General features: G+C 45.1%; 2 non-coding genes across 2 annotated transcripts; one reads left to right on the top strand and one right to left on the bottom strand.

Annotated features, from left to right (window-relative positions):
* Positions 1-2284: 2284 nt before the first annotated feature.
* trnai-aau (transfer RNA isoleucine (anticodon AAU)) lies at positions 2285-2358 on the top strand. The gene has a single exon. It is a non-coding gene; the product is annotated as a tRNA-Ile (tRNA).
* Positions 2359-7789: 5431 nt separating this feature from the next.
* trnan-guu (transfer RNA asparagine (anticodon GUU)) lies at positions 7790-7863 on the bottom strand. The gene has a single exon. It is a non-coding gene; the product is annotated as a tRNA-Asn (tRNA).
* Between the last annotated feature and the right edge of the window lie 4674 nt (positions 7864-12537).

Below are 12537 nucleotides of genomic sequence, written 5' to 3' on the forward strand. Positions count from 1 at the left end.
TGATTTTGAACACTTCTATCAAATCTCCTCTCAACCGACTCTGCTCGAAGAACAATCCCAACTTCTCCAGTCTGTCCACATAACTGAAGTCCCTCATCCCTGGAACCATTCTAGTAAATCTTATCTGCATGCTCTCTAAGGCCTTCTCGTCCTTCCTAAAATGCGGTGCCCAGAATTGGACAGAATACTCTGGTTGTCGCCGAACCAGTGTTTTATAAAGGTTCAACATAACTTTCTTGAGTTTGTACTCTATGCCTATATTTATAAAGCCCAGGACCACGTTCTCAGCCTGTCCTGCCACCTTCAAAGATGTGTGCACATATGCCCCCAGGACTCTCTATTCCCGCACCTCATTTGTATCATTTAGTTTATATTGCCTCTCCTCATTCTTCCTGCCAAAATATATCACTTCGCACTTCTCTGCATTAAATGTTATCTGCCATGTGTCCGCCCATTCCACCAGCCCGTCTGTGTACTCTTGAAGACTATTATTATCCTCTTCACTGTTTACTCCAATTACTAATTTTGTGTTATCCGCGAATTTTGAAATTGTTCCTGTCCGGACAAGTCCAATTTATTAATATATATCAAAAAGCAGTGGTCCTAGTCCCGACCCCTGGGAAACAACACTGTCTACCTTCCTCCAGTCCGAAAAAAAATACTTTCACCACGACTGTTTGTTTCCTGTCATTTATCCAATTTAGTATCCATGCTTTTATTCCATGGGCTTCGATTTTGCTGAGAAGCATATTATGTGGCACTTTACTTCATCGAAACACTCAATGAAGTTAGTTAAACACGATTTGCCTTTAACAAATTCGTGATGGCTTTCCTTTATTAATCTACACTTGTCTAACTGGCTGTTACTGTTATCCCGTATTTATCGTTTCCAAAAGCTTCCCTGCCACCGAGTTTTAACTGACTGTCCTGTAGTTGCTGGGTTTATCCTTGCACACGTTTTTAAAAAGGGAGTAACATTTGAGATTTTCCAGTCGTCTGGCACCACCCCCATATCTCAGGACGATTGGAGATTATGGCCAGCAACTCTGAAATTTTCACCCTTACTTCCCTCAGAAACCAAGGATGCATCCGATCCGGACCGTGTGACTTACCCACTTTAAGTACAGCCAGCCTTTCTCGTACCTTTTCTTTATCAATTTTTATCCCATCCAGTATCTCCACGACCTCCTCTTTTACTGACTCTGGCAGCTTCTTCTTCCTTGGTGAAGACAGATGCAAAGTACTCATTTAATATTTCAGCCTTGCCCTCTGCCTCCGTGCATCATCTGCATTTCTGGCCCCGAATCTGAATTTCGATTCCGATGTGGTGCAATGTCAAGTTGGACACTAACTATTTCAAGTCAACAATATTAGTCACTTTTCATCAAATTCATTTATTGTGCATTTTCTTACAGTGAAAGCACGCATTGAAATCCAGGATATTGTATCGTCCCTTGGGGGTCATTGGACCATCAAATTTTGGGTTAAGAGCCGAACGCGCTGAATGATTGTGCCAGAGAAAAACATCACATCGCATGATTAACAACATTATTTTTTCACCGAGCTCAAGCTTGTGGTTGCAGTGACCAATGAACGTTATGAAATTAATTAATGAAACTAATGAAATTCTGTGAAAGATGAATAATTGTTGTAACCGATAACTTTGTGCTGCAGAATCACGGAAATACTAACATGGATAGTGAAACCTTAAATAAGTTTTTGTGTTTTGTATGTGATGCACTTTCACCATTTTCCACTTTCCAGACTGCATTTAAGGGTCTGGTTTCAAATATTGATAGTTTATGACACCTGTAATTTGGTACAGCCGTTGTTCAAGTTAACAGGAAGGAACAATAATTGTCCCTTCTCCAAGCACAAGTTGACGACTGGAGGTTTATCCGAAGTAAGTTCCTCAAAAGTATGTTTTTATGCGGGAACTGAAATAGAGCTTTTTCACGTAAAAGGCGAACATGATCAGCATTACACTACGGAAAACTCAGCACACAATTTTCGCAGTCCCTCAGTGTCCTGCCCACTGTTTTCACAGCGGGGCAGTGTTTCAGGGGTGGGCTTTCAATGTTCAGAATTAAATTTGTCGCATTAAAGTGCTCCTTATCTGTTAATTTCGATTTACACCCTTGCCAGTTTTATGCAGAAACAAGTAACAATGTTTAAGGGATGTGGTGTGTTCAATGTTCGTGCAACAACCGTAAAACGCAGTGTGAGAAGTAAAACACAGACCACCCAATGAGTGCCCCAAACCGATTGCCATAAGAAAAAAAATGGCCGGTTAGCTCAGTTGGTTGGAGCGTGGTGCGAATAACGCCAAGGTCGCGGGTTCGATCCCCGTACGGGCCATCAGTAATTTATGACATTATTTGAGTGACTTTGAAAATCGAGACTTTACAAACAAGGGAGTTCATGCAAAATTCAGAAGGAATCGTTTTTGGAATAGCATTCATTACAATGTTTGATATACCTTTGCCCCTGGGGCGGAGAAAAAAAAATCTTTCCGCTCATTTTTCATTTATCCTTCATTTCTCACTCACCTTTCCGTGTCTCCATCTCTTTCTGTCTGTCTCTTTTCCTATCTCTCCATTTCTTTCCATTGCCGGGACCATTCTTCCAGGTATGCTTCCTGACAAACATTACAACCTGTGTCACTCAGTGTCCGGGTATGTTTACTGACACACATTACAATCCGTGTCACGCAGTATCCGGGTATGTTTACTGACACACATTACAATCCGTGTCACGCAGTATCCGGGTGTGTTCACTGAAAAACATTACAATCTGTGTCACTCAGTATCAGGGTGTGTTTACTGACACACATTACAAACTGTGTCACTCAGTATCCGGGTATGTTTACTGACACACATTACAATCTGAGTCACTGAGTATCTAACAATGTGAAGCAACGAGTTTTATTCCCGCTGTGATATCTCTCTGTCGGTTTGCTGATAAACGTTTAACTCGGGGCCTGTTCCCTTTAACGGTCACAAGCAGTTAGAAACAGACAGAGCGGAGATGAGGAAAAGGCATCAGTTTAGGAATCAAATGCTTCAAATCAAATGTTCGCCGGCGCTGAGAAAGGCAAAAAACAGAGAAAAATGCAGAAAGAAATAAAGCTAAATAAAGATGCTACCAATATTTCTCATCCTTGATGCTTCGCTCCTCCTTCCCCAAGCCTCCAGCGCCGATTAATATTTCAGTGTAAATTAATGCGAGATTCGACCCAAAGAATGAGATCCAAAAAAACAAATTTTGCTGAAATTCGGAATTGAACTCGGGACTTTCAAATTTTTGCATTCTCAACTGAGCTGTATCGGCTCCATCCCAAGTTCGACTGTCTGGCACAGGCCTGGGACTGTGCCTTGGCGTTTCCTGCTCTGTGGGGCTCAGTACCACTCCGGGTGAGATCAGGAAACGCACCCCAGACCGGAAACTGTGGTTTTCCTGTTTTGTGTGGAGCAGGTGAACTGCCTCTGCCCAGTGTGACTGCGTCGATGAGTTTCCAGCTCTGATGGGTAATTGAATCCCTTCCCACAGTCCCCACGTTTCCACGGTTTCTCCATGGTGCGGGTGTCCTTGTGTCTCTCCAGGTTGGACGATCAGTTGAAGCCTCGTCCACACACAGGACACGTGTACGGTTTCTCCCCGCTGTGAATGGTGCAGTGTTTTTTCAGGCTGTGCAACCGGTGAAAGCTCTTTCCACAGTCAGTGCACTGGAACACTCTCACTCGGGTGTGTGTGTGTCTCGGTGCTTTTCCACTCACAATGATGTTTGAAATCTTCTTCCACAGACAGAAAAGACAAACATTTCTCCTTCCACAGTCATAGGTCGATGATATTCAAGTCCTGATGAATCGAGTGACTCTGTCAGATCTTGACGTGATCTTTGGTTTGAATTTCCCGTCTGCAAATCCTCCCCTTCTAATACCCTGTAAAAGTTCACAAAAGTCATCACTCTAAATACGGGATCGAAATTTGGAACAGACAATTCTAGTTTCTATGGAACTTTCTATCCTCTCTTTTCCGCCAAAGCCGTAAATCCCCGTCCCACACACTCTACCTCCTCCCTGTGCTGAAAACCAAACCCATCCCACCATCTCCAATATTTCTTCCCTCCACTCCCAGTTTTCTCCCTCCCTCTCCTCTGATTGGATTCAGTTCTACACCCGCTGTGGGCAGAGTGAGAATAAAATAAATGAGGCACTGGGACCCTGAAGCCCCGCCCACTGTTTGTTCCTGTCACTGGGACCCTGAAGCCCCGCCCACTCTTTGTTCCCGGTCACTGGGACCCTGAAGCCCCGCCCACTCTTTGTTCCTGTCACTGGGACCCTGAAGCCCCGCCCACTCTTTGTTCCTGTGCCAAGATGGCCGCGCATGCGCCAAGATTCTACCATGACTTCCGCTCGCAAGATGGCGGCCAGTCACACTGCTTTTCGGACGGCTGCTGGTCGGGCCTGTCACTGTGGTGCAAACACTGGGCCTGTGGACGCATATTTGTGGCCTCAAGATGTGATCAGGTGCTTGTGAACCTTCTCCGACTACCCACAGGTCCCATTCCTCCCCCGTCTTCTCCCGGCCTCCGACTCGCCTCTTCCTCCTCAGTCCTTCGCCACCACTCGCACTGCTCATGCTCAGAGCACGGCCCGGTCCTGCCACTGCGCACGGTTCTCCTGTAGTCATTGATAGGGCACATTCTGAGGCGCGGGGGATTGTGGGGAAATGCCCCGCCATTGAATGCCGGAATTGCCGAACAGAAAATTAATCATTGTCATCCCATCGAGGTTGGTGCCAGGGAGGCAACAAACATAATAAATAAATTATACAGAAACCCGAGTGCTCAGCCCTTCCCCATGGTGCGAGGTAAACTGGCCGCTACTTTTCCGTTCGTAAGTCGCAACTCAGGCCCGACCCGCCCAGTCTGGTTTAATTGCTAAATGTTCTCTAACTCGAATTCAGACCTGTCATTCTCAGGGAAACTGACGAGGTCTCATTTTTTCTGTGCCCTACCCGAGAGCCAGTTAATGGCTTTAATAAGCTGGCAACAATTTTTGCAAAAGTGAAAAGAGGAGAAAAATTCCACGAGCGATGCCTCAATACACAAGGGACCACGTACACTGTGACACCAAATCGAGGGCAACTTACACGGGACACCAAATCCGGGAACAACTTACACTGAGACACCAAATCCAGGACCACTGACACTGGGACACCAAATCCAGGGACCACTTACACTGGGACACCAAATCCACGAAACACTTACACTGAGACACCAAATCCAAGGACACGTGGACAGGGACACCAAATATAGGGACGAATTACACAGAGACACCAAATCCAGGGACCACTTACATTGGGACACCAAATACAGGGATCAGTTGCACAGAGACACCAAATCCAGCGACCACTTATATGGTGACATCCTTTTTGCACCTTCTCCAGTATCTCTATATCCTTCATATAATATGGAGACCAGAACTGTTCACAGTACACCAAGTGTAGTCTAATCAAGGTTTGATACAAGTTTAACATAACTTTCCAATTCTATCCCTCTAGAAATGAACCCTAGTGCTTGGTTTGCTTTTTTATGGCCTTTTTAACCTGCATCACTAATTTTAGTGATTTGTGTATCTGTGTCCCCGGATCCCATTGCATTTCTACCCCATAGACACTCTTATTGTACAAGCAGTCTGTGGCCTCCTTGTTCTTGCGACCAAAATGCTCCACTTCATCCTCATCTTTATTCAAATTAATTTGCCAATTACACCCCCATTCTGCAAGTTTATTAATGTCTTCTTGTATATTCTTGTAGTCTTCATCAGTATCAGCTATATCCCGCCCCAAACTGGTGTCATCCGTAAATTTTGAAATTGTACATCCGATTCCCGAGTCCAAATCGTTTATATAAATTGTGGCCATGATGTGGAGATGCCGGTGATGGACTGGGGTTAACAATTGTAAACAATTTTACAACACCAAGTTATAGTCCAACGATTTTATTTTTAATCCCACAAGCTTTCGGTCCATCACCGGCATCTCCACATCATAAATTGTGAACAGTGGTCCCAGCACCGATCCTTGTGGAACACCACTTTCCACCTTTTACCAGTCTGAGTAGCGAACCTTAACCCCTACTTTCTGCTTTAATGCAGTGATCAAGAGAAACTTCTTTACACAGGGAGTTGTGAAACTGTGGAAATCACTTCCAAAGTTCTGTAATGACAAGTGGCCTCATGTTTTTATCCAAGACATCACACAGCCCAGTCATTTACTCCAAATGTTGATGCAATGGTTCAAGCTAAGAGGTGCCAGGTATTGGGAGCAGCAGCAGCAATAAATAAAATCTAAACGTGAGGAAGTAACAATATCGTTCATCTTCATCTATTTCTAGTTTAATAACTTTTGCTGAATGTGGCCCAGGCCAAGTGCCATAATATCGGATCAGGCTCATCATCCAAAATGAGTTTGACAAGCCTAAGATAGACAAAGTGAAGCGGATTACCCTCATCCACTAACCAAGCAACTTCTTCAAAAAACTGAAGCAAGTTTGCAAGACACGACCTTCTTTCCCGGAAGCAGTGTTGAGGATCTCTAATGGCGCCTTCTCTTTCCCCGTGGTCATAAACAGCATCTCTTCGGATCCCTTCAAGCATATTCCCTCTGATCGATGTCACACCGATGGACCTGTCATTCCCTGGCTCTGATTTGTCCCATTTAATCAAAATGGGAACTACGTAAGCTATTTTCTAATCTCAGGAGACAATCGCTGACTCTACTGAGCTGTTGAAGATACACGCAAGGGGCTCACAGAGCACCCGTCTCATCTCTTTAAACACCCGTGGGTGAATATCATCGGGACCTGGAGCACAATCTATTTTGAGATTTCGTATTTTATCCAAGATGACATCCCTTTCTATTTTAATATTTATGATGTTATTGTCGACAGCACATCCCACAGCTGGAATCTGAGCATCATCCACAGGAGTGTAGGCTGATGAGAAATAGTCATTTAACAGCTCTGCCATAGCCTGGGAATCTGCCCTGAACTGCCTTTCAGTGGACCTAAACTATCTTTAACGGTCTTCTGACTCCTGACGCAGCTGAAAAGGCGTTTGCTTTTATTCCCACAATTGTGCACCTTCTGCTTTTCCAATGATCTCGTCGCATCTCCAATGGCTGCTTTTGTCTCCCTCGATTGTGGGTGATATTTGACACTATCCTCCTGTAAACTGAATTCATCCTGATCTGACCTGAGTTAAATGTAAGACAGTTCGGGGAGTCAGGAATCATTCACCCTGAGACCTAAACTAACAGGTAAAATCCCAGACGGTTCCTTCTTAAGGTTTCCTCTGGTTCCTCGGCATATATTTGTCAGGATATCGAAACCCAGCTTTCTTACAGTCCACTCCTGGAGGTCCCACTCCCTGAGCCTACAACCTTCAGCAGTGTCAGTGGTGGAGTTCACAAATGAACTGAAACCCTTCGGAATGCGAAAACAATTTTGAGTTTCCAAAATAAAAGGACTGACATTTATTGTGGAAACAGTCTGGTGTCGCTCACTGCAGAAACATCCATGTCAGAGTGAAGCGGCTCTCCTGAAATCTTTGGACCTTGTCTGTCAAGAAGAATTCTGATTTCCGTGAAGGTAATCTCAGGTTAAATGGTGGAAGATCGGCCGTGCTCAGCTGGCCATCGAAACCGTGCATTTTTTTGCAGACAAAACATATATTTGAAACCAGGAAACACGAGACTATGAACCTTAAGGCAAAAGTTCCCCTACCGTCCCTGGGTGGGCTCAAACCACCAATCTTTCAGTTAACAGCCGAACGCGCTAACCGATTGCGCCACAGAGACACGACACGTTTGTGTTTGAATCATTGATTAAACGAGTTAAAAATTCAGGTTGCCGCGATCAATATCACATCTCTCCATTATCAGTTTACTTTTCCAAAATAAAGGGTGTGAAGTTTGCACGAGTGAAAATCTGTGCTGTCTCATTTCTGAACATTAAACTCACCTTGCCATTAAACACCTGTATGTCGGAAGTCTTCGTCCCATCGTGGCAGAGAGGATTGATTTTTCGAGCTGTGATTCTCCATTCTCAATTCCAGTAATATTCAGGTGTGGTGAAAATGAGAGGAGATGAAACGAGCAGGTCCAACGAGCGGGTCTGTGGCACTGCACGGTGACTACAAAGTTGTCGCTTGCACTTACAATGAAGCTGACGGCAGTTTTCACCATTAAACCAGTAACTATGATGTTAAGAAAAAATGTGGCCGACAAACATTCGATTTCCGCGCGGTGACACTGGGTCAGAGTAAAGTTCAGTTAATGCGATTGCCGAGTGGCGAGAGGGTGGATTTGGAACTCCTGTGCGGCTGCACTGCGCATTGTCCAGATCTGCTTGGAGCGATATTCATTCAATTCATCGCTGACAGGGAGAGTTTGATTCAATGTCTCTTTTCTCCTGTAATTGGTGAGATTTCAAAAGTTGAAAACCACCCGTGCTAACCCCAACCTCGCCACTTACACGCTGACAGATACAATGCGGTCACAGTCTGCTTCATTGAGATGAAAACCGAGAGCGATTTCACAGTCGAATGCAACGCGAACAAAACGTATTTAAATAAAGTGCAGGTCACAGAGGTGCCTTTAAAGTCCCGATTGTTCGAAGCAGAACTGGAAAATGCGCAATGCAGCAGCACAGGAATTCCAAATGAACTCTCCGTGGAGGAAAATGAGTGACAGGAGCAGAAGGAGATGCCACGTGAAAGATTTGGACCCAGAACTGCTGCATGAGACTTTAAATGTTGTTCACCTTGAACTGTCGCTCATAGTGTCAGAACAGTCACTGTTATCATTAGCCTTCTTGCACTGCAACTCCTCAATAGCCCCAGGTTATCACAGCATCGCTTTCTTCAAATTGAATCGCAGTGTGAAAACTTACACGATTTCAAACCTAAGCAAAGGTGTGTGAGATTGGAAGGAGAGTGCGAGTGGAGGTCATGGTCTCGGGGGTGGGGGGAGTGATATCATCACCTGAGCATTAAGATAGCCCACATACCAAAGAAGCAGGGAGATGAGATCTTTGTGTCTATTTTTCCCGGCATGTGCAAAATCCATCCCTTCTCAAAGGCCAGCACCGTTCTTTCCCTCTCCCTCCCTGCTGTCCAGGTCAGGATGGGATTCATGAATTCCCCTGTGTTTTCATCAAGCTTCTAATTCACCTGGCAGCTGGAGGAATAGAGGAAGCGGGAGGGGAAGAATAGTCAGAAACAGGAGATGCCACGTGAAACGGGCGGAATCTTGTGTGTTTCAGTTGCTTCAAATGATCCACTGCAGCCCTGCCTCGCCTCGCAGCTTTCCCATGAGTTGAATCGATTCGGCCGATGCGTGTGTGCATTTTGGAAATGTAAACAGAGACATCCGCTGCTCGTGGGAGCATTTCACCTCACTTTTCCATTTCATGCGCAGACCTACCCGCACTCGGTACTGTCATGGCCTGAACAAGCCTTTTGTTTTCTCACAGAAAATGCCACTTTGTGCGAGCAGCTTTTCTGGACTGGACTGCACTGAGCTGGGACACAGAGAATATTCAATTAATGAAATCAGTACTTCAAACAGAAAACATTCTTCACTCACTCGTCCTGATACATTAGCGCCTCTATTCTTGAATTATTGTTTCATTCATTGCAAAATAGGAACAGGAATCGGCCATTCAGCCCCTCGAGCCTCCGGGTTAATACATACTTCTTGAGGTGGGGTGCCCAGAACTGAATGAAGTCCTCCAGATGGCGTCTCACCAGAGCTCTATGCAGCTGTAACATAACTTCCACCTCTTTGTATTCGAACCCTCTATAGATAAACGGGGAGAGTGAGAGCTCAAGAGAGAAAGCGAGAGAGAGCAAAAGAAAGAGGGAGAGAGAGCACTACGCATTGAACAAACTTTCTCAGGAGTTCATTTGAAACCCCACTGAGCTTTCGAACCACTTGCTCTGCCGCATCAAAAGCTCATAAGCTGCATATGGGTAATGTGAAATCATATAATTCATAACCGGTTTAGTCGCGCAATGGGGAGCACATCGGAATTTTCGCTCAGAAATTGTGTGTTCGCATCGCATCACCGTTAAATTTTAGTTCGTTGATTTCGGAGCTGGGAAGTGAAATTTTGCAGCAAAACCGGAACAGGATCACTAATATCTGTCAAGGAAGGGAAACAGCCCCCATCCACTTCCTCTGATACAAGTGGCTCCAGTCCCACACGAATTTATAATGCTTAATCCACTCTGAGCTGGATTGGCGAAACACTCTCAAGAAGGAGGCTCATCATCTGCTCACCGCGAAAGTCAATCTGCTGGACTTCCAGCTCTGTCTGACGGGATGTTCCTTCAGACAGGTTTCTAACTGGACACATTCATCCTGCTGCCGTGCGAGCATTGGTGCTTGAGGGGTAGAATTCTTGCTTGCAGTAATTCTATTCCTGTAAAAGTAGCACGTGAAGATCGCAAGATGGAAAGGATCGTGGCTGAGCAGTCCAACGCGCTAGTTTAAAGCTCAAGCTAAATCCCATAATTTGTAGATGGATCAAAATCATAGTTTGTGGCTCCAATTCCGAAGCCTCCCTCTGTAAACTAAGAAGACTAAACATCTCATCTGCGATTGCGACAGAGTAGGCCGGAGAAACCACATGGCTGAACAAATAACTAGATGCATTACGGAACACACCAATTGTAAATAGAAACATAGAAAATAGGAGCAGGATTCGGCCGTTCGAGCCTGCTCCGCCATTCAATACGATCATGGCTGATCCTGGACCTCAATACTATATTCCCGCTCTCTCCCCATACCCCTTGATGTCTTTTGTATCTAGAAATCTATCCAGCTCCTTCTTACATATATTCATTGACTTTGCCTCCACAGCCTTCTGTGGTAGAGAATTCCATAGGTTCACCACCCTCTGAGTGAAGAAATTTCTCCTCATTTCAGTCCGAAATGTTCTCATCTGCTTTTGCAACAGCATACGCCGGAGGAACCACACGGCTATGCAAATAACTAGATGCATTTTGGAACACACCAATTGTACCTTCAACTCCGGCCGAAATTTTCACAAGGAAAAGGATTGGTTGATTTCGGTGGGCCTCGAATCACTACCTCGCCATTTCCCGGCCCTGGACTGTCATACAAGGACCGCGCACTGACTGGTTGCGCCGCTAGAGCCCAGTCACTTTGATCACCTGTCCCACTCTGCTGGAAAGAACCTTAAGGTGAGAGGCCCTTACCTGTGGAAACGTGTCCAGTCATTGCGATGAAAATAATATCTGCACTTTCACTTTCAGCTTCTTTCACATCCTCTGCTCCATCGCACGACAATCGGGTTTTCTGCGAACAAGCCAAAATGAACATTGGCAGAAATTCTAACAGCAGTGGGGTTCAAACCCACGCCTCCGTAGAAATTTGATGGAACACCTGAGACCGCGACGGCACGCTACCATAATGTCACAGCAACGTTTAAAGAGCTGTTTAATGCTCAAATAAATGAATTGAAGCTAATTGACCGCATTTACCCCGTGCTGGGGTTGTTCTCCTTGGAGCAGAGAACATTTAGAGGAGATTTGATAGAAGTGTTCAAAATAATGTAGGGTTTAGATAAAGTAAATAAATAGAAACTGTTCCCATTGGCGGAAGGGTCGTGAAGCAGAGGACACAGATTTAATGTGATTGGCAAAAGATCCAAAGGCGACATGGGGAAACACTTTTTTACCAACTAGTAGTTGTAATCTGGAACGCGCAGCCTGAACGGATGGTGGAAGCAGATTCAATCGTGGCTTTCAAAAAGAAATTTGATAAGTACTTGAAGGGAAAAAATGCAGGGCTAGCGGAAAGGAGCGGGGGATTGGGACTAACTGGATTGCTCTTACGATGAGCCTGCACGGGCTCGATTGGCTGAATAACTTCCTTCTGTACTGTAACCAACCTCAAGGGCAATGAGGGATGGGCAATAAATGCTGGCCTCGCCAGCGACGCCCACATCCCATGAACGAACTCAAAAAATAATGACTGTATAATTCTATTTATACAGTTTATTTTCATTGCATGCATTTCTCTATCTATCCCTGTCTCTGTCTCTTGTGTTATCCCCTGATGGACTTCTCAGGCTTCCTTGCACGGCGATGGCTGATCTAACCTGCAACACCAGCAGAGGAGGTTAAAGAAAGATTGGGACAGGAGGAAAAGTAAAGGGGCAATCCAGCTGCTGCAGCCAATATCCACACATTAATGCCTCTTCTCTCTCGCAGTGAAACAGAGGCACCAATTTGATTAAAGTATACTTATAGTAGATTGTATATTAACACCATTCCGAGACAGACGGCAATAATATCATGAAATCATACAATCATAGAAAGTTACCCCACAGAAGGAGGCTATTCGGCCCTTCGTGTCTGAGCCGTCCGAAAAAGAGGTATCGAGCCTCAACCCACTTTCCAGAGTTTGGCCCACAGCCTTTTGGGCCACCCCCTCTGCCTCCCT

The sequence above is a fragment of the Heptranchias perlo genome, chromosome 20 (assembly GCF_035084215.1).
Source record: "Heptranchias perlo isolate sHepPer1 chromosome 20, sHepPer1.hap1, whole genome shotgun sequence".
Lineage (NCBI taxonomy): Eukaryota > Metazoa > Chordata > Chondrichthyes > Hexanchiformes > Hexanchidae > Heptranchias > Heptranchias perlo.